Below are 5,566 nucleotides of genomic sequence, written 5' to 3'. Positions count from 1 at the left end.
CTTAACTTTACAACAGATGTTTTGGCTTTGGAATTGGTTTAAGGTGAATACAATTAATTGTGTTGAAGTATTTTCAACTAAAAGATTTAATTGCATTTCTAAGAAATGGGATTGGCAGACAGTTTTAAAACAATAATAAAAAAGAATCCAGCAGAAAGCAGGAAAATTTGATTAAAACACAAATTATTAGAAAATTAAAAAAAAAAAAATACAAAAAGATAAATAAGATAGAGAAAATAAAAGTTAAAATTTAAACCCTTAATTGAAAACAGATTTAAATACAAATTTAAATTAAAATAAATCTTATTTATTTACAAATAAATCTCTGATTATAATTATTTGCCTTTATATTGTTATTAATCCTTTCCAACAATAAGTTATTCTCCACTTGCCTTAAGGTCAATATCATAATCAAAAAGATCACACAATCATAAAAAATGCTTTATAATGGTCTAATAATCTTTTCATTAACAAAAAAATGCGGGTCATTTTAAAATAAATAAAAAATGTAATTGTTTTCCTTTAACATTTGCTAAATATTTGATTACAATCTTTTGTCCTCTTTATTTTGGAAAACAACATAAAAATATTAAAATTGGAAAAATATTTGTAATTAAATATTTAGAGGAAAAACCAACCATGATTTTTGTTGTTTGTGTCCATAAATGAAAATTAATCTTATTTTATAACTTAAAGGCTTAAAAAAGGTTCCCAGCAGAAAAAAAAACGAGGGACAATAAACATCAAACAAAATAAAATAAAGTTGACAAACAAATTAAACAATGAAATACAAAGCGTGTTCAAAACAAAAGTTGCATAAAAAATACTTAAAAAAACAAATAAAATAAGGGACCCGGCATGGACAGCCAGTGATACCCTTCATTAGGTGCGAGGCGGTAGACAAATAAAAATTTTGCTTAAAAAACAAATTGAAAGCTTCGGCTTTGTTTTTGGTTGGTTCCGGTCCAACGAACGAACGAACGAACGAACGAACGAACGAACTAACTAACTAACTAACTAACTAACTAACTAACTAACTAACTAACTAACTAACTAACTAACTAACTACTAACTAACTAACTAACTAACTACTAACTAACTAACTACTAACTAACTAACTAACTAACTAACTAACTAACTAACTAACTAACTAACTAACTAACTAACTAACTAACTAACTAACTAACTAACTAACTAACTAACTAACTAACTAACTAACTAACTAACTAACTAACTAACTAACTAACTAACTAACTAACTAACTAACTAACTAACTAACTAACTAACTAACTACTAACTAACTAACTAACTAACTAACTAACTAACTAACTAACTAACTAACTAACTAACTAACTAACTAACTAACTAACTAACTAACTAACTAACTAACTAACTAACTAACTAACTACTAACTAACTAACTAACTAACTAACTACTAACTAACTAACTAACGAACTAACTAACTAACTAACTAACTAACTAACTAACTAACTAACTAACTAACTAACTAACTAACTAACTAACTAACTAACTAACTAACTAACTACTAACTAACTAACTAACTAACTAACTAACTAACTAACTAACTAACTAACTAACTACTAACTAACTAACTACTAACTAACTAACTAACTAACTAACTAACTAACTAACTAACTAACTAACTACTAACTAACTAACTAACTAACTACTAACTAACTAACTAACTAACTAACTAACTAACTACTAACTAACTAACTACTAACTACTAACTAACTAACTAACTAACTAACTAACTACTAACTAACTCTAACTAACTAACTAACTAACTAACTACTAACTTAACTAACTAACTAACTCACTAACTACTAACTAACACTAACTAACTAACTAACTAACTAACTAACTAACTAACTAACTAACTAACTAACTACTACTAACTAACTAACTAACTAACTAACTAACTACTAACTAACGAACTAACTAACTAACTAACTAACTAACTAACTAAACTAACTAACTAACTACTAACTAACTAACTAACTAACTAACTAACTAACTACTAACTAACTACTAACTAACTAACTAACTAACTAACTAACTAACTAACTAACTAACTAACTAACTAACTACTAACTAACTACTAACTAACTAACTACAACTACTACTAACTAACTAACTACTACTAACTAACTAACTAACTAACTACTAACTAACTACTAACTAACTAACTAACTAACTAACTACTAACTAAACTAACTAACTAACTAACTAACTAACTAACTAACTAACTAACTAACTAACTAACTAACTAACTAACTAACTAACTAACTAACTAACTAACTAACTAAATTGATCGCAACATTTCTTTGAAAAGTATATCGTTAGCGATTGTAAACAGATATGTTCGGGATATAAATCTTCTACAATATATATGTAAATAATAGTTGTGTTTTGTTGCTATCAATGAGTGTTAACGCTTAAAGTTAGCAACAAAACGAACATTACCTGACTTGGCATCACTCCACAGAAGAAATCTGCTAAATCTTGAAATTATTTACAATTTCTTGAAAAGGTTTTTTTATTTGGTAATTTTCTTTGATTTAAATTTTATTTTAAAATATTTTTTTATTGTTTGACATAAACACATTAATATTTGTATTTTTATTTTTGAATTGGTAGCACTTTTATCAACGTTAAAATTAACTTGTATAATTTTACACGTTAACTCCTAACGTTTATAAATTTTAAATTTATATGAAATTGCCTTTGAACGTTAGCAACAAAACACAACTAATATTACTACAAAAAGTTGGTTTAAATTTTCCAAAATTACACAGGTGCGCTTAGGAAAGTTCCATGACATGTCACAGAGCATGAAAAAGGTGTTAATTGACTCCTCATAGGCCATCGCCATATTAAAGTGACAGGTCTGCTCCATATTAAGTGTCAAACTAGAACCGGTTACTATCACTTAAGAACTAGCGCGTGACAAGTTTCTTGTCAGTTCCCTTCACCGCAACATAAGCATGTAGGATAAGCAAAAGACACTTTTTAAATTTTCCATAATAATGATCCTAGAAAAATTAAATAAAGCATGCAGAGGCCGGATTATGTGAGAACCTATAAAAGGGGATTTTTTGGAATTTTTTCGTTGTACAAAGGGTACTTTTTGAATTTTCTATAATATTGTACCTAGAAACGTGAAATTAAGTAGAGCCTGGATTAAGTGAGAACCCATAAAGTAGGACTTTTTGGTACTTTTTCGTTCTTCAAAAGGTACTTTGGTAATTTTCTACCATATTTCAATATGGTAAAAAACATGAAATTAAATGAGCGAGAACATATGCATAAAATTGGACTTTTTAGTACTTTTTGGTTCTTCAAACAGTACCTTTTAATTTTTTTTTTTTGTTAATATTGAGTTAAGTTAGTGAAATCTGCAGGAGAGAATTTTTTGGTACTATTTGGTTTTATAACTGGTACTCTGAAGCTTTTATGCACACATGTAGCACCCTGATTGATTGAAATATTTTGTAATAAAACTCGTACTGACTGTTTTTTTAACACATCATGGTCAAGGCTATATAAGATTCCTCACAGGCACAGGAAATATGCTATGCATAAGGTGTAAATCGTCCAGTCGCATTGACATCACTATGTTAAATTGCTATTGGTTTGAAAATTCACTAGTGGTAGTTCTTAGGGGATATTGATATCGGTGTTGTCGAACTAGTTCGTCGAACTACAGCTGTAGTTTGGTCATTACACATAGTACATACTTATCCGCCATTCTTGTGTAAGGTACAAAAAGTAAACACGAATAAAACATTTTTCTCCATAAATCGAATAAAAATTTATAAAGTTTTCTTTAACTTAATTACAACAAATAACCACAATACCCGATTTATGTAAAATATTTACGAAAAGCACCAAAAATAAAAATAAAAACACCCACAAAGATCAAATACAAAAGAGCATTTAGCAAGAGTACAAACAAACACTATAAGCCAGGATTACACAAAGAAAAAGTTGGTTATATTGCTACCACAAGGCTTTTGTAACAAGAAAAAATTAACTTAATATTAAAATATATGAGTCAAATTTTAATTGAAGACTTTATTAAAATTTTCACAGTTAATTACAAAATAAAAATGAATTATATAAAGAACTCACAATTGTATAAAAGTATTAATTTGTTATCTACCCGGTAAATCAACATTTCTAAAAGAAGTGTTTTTTTACTTCAACCACATTTACTTATTTTAAACTAAACTTCAATCTACTGAGTTCAAAATATAACCACAAACCGACCACTATCCCCTCCTTAGTACACTATCAACCAATGAAGGGGATAAAACCACAAACAAGAAATTCTTTGTAACTCTTAATGGTATAAATATCACAAAAAACAATAAACGAATAAATCACTTTAAACGAGTATTTTATTTAAGAAAAAAAATATTATCAACTTTCATTTACACCTCATTCATTCTCATCCCTCTCTGCAGCTTTCATCAATTTATGACAAGTTTTGTAAAAAAGTTACACATAACAAAGGATTTAATTTTAAAGGTAGTTGATGTACTACTCGTACTTAGACAGTGAGTGCAAAAAAAATTTTTAACCTCAACAACAAAACGAGAGAAGGATAAAAATTGTAAAACAACATTTTTCAATTTGACATTTAACTACAACTACAATAACACAAATATTGACATAAACAAAGTGACAAAATAAAAATATACATATAAACCACAAATAACAGCAACAACAAAAAAAATATTTTTTTGTCACTAATACACATGCAAATATACATAGATTGTCCGACAAGAGGAATTTCATATAAACGAGGGTCTAAACGGAACGGTTCAACAACAACAAACATGATCGCATAATAAAAACTATTATCAGTCAGAAAATTGATCGGAAATTTCTACCAAAGAGTGAACTGATCCAAAAACAAAAGTTTTCAATAAATATACAATTTTTATAAAAAAAATTGATCTGAAATTTTCTTTGAAGAAAAATATAAAATATCAAAAATATAAAATTTATTGGAAATTTTCAATAAACAGAAAATTGATCACGAATTTTCTATGAAAAGAAAATTTATCGAAAATTTGTCATAAACTGAAAATTCACGTAATTCTAAATGAAATGTTAAAAACAGAAAACTAATCAAGAATTTGAAAAAATAACTCCCCCCTCTACCCCTGTACAATCAAAATAAACACCAACCAGCCACATTCCTGTGTAAAAAATAATAAATATATAAAGTATCAACAACAACAAAAAAATATTTTTACATATTTACACCCAAACATATACCAACAAACAGATACGTTTAAATTTACAACAGAATAAAATAAAAAAATCTTAACAAAAAAAGTGAACAACATAATCTGTGTAAATCCGCTTTTTCACCTCAATTGCTTTGAAAATGCCATAATATCCTATTGGTAATATATTACATTATTGTTGTTGAATATGTATGCGAATCAATGTAAATGTGTATGAGAATGAAAATGTATCTGAGTATTGGTATTGTTTGATGTTTTTCGTGTATGAATATTTTATATATTCA

Source organism: Lucilia sericata, unplaced genomic scaffold (assembly GCF_015586225.1).
Source record: "Lucilia sericata isolate MDLA Ls3-8-SP2 unplaced genomic scaffold, ASM1558622v1 Contig000231F_arrow, whole genome shotgun sequence".
NCBI lineage: Eukaryota > Metazoa > Arthropoda > Insecta > Diptera > Calliphoridae > Lucilia > Lucilia sericata.
This window is presented reverse-complemented; position numbering follows the sequence as displayed.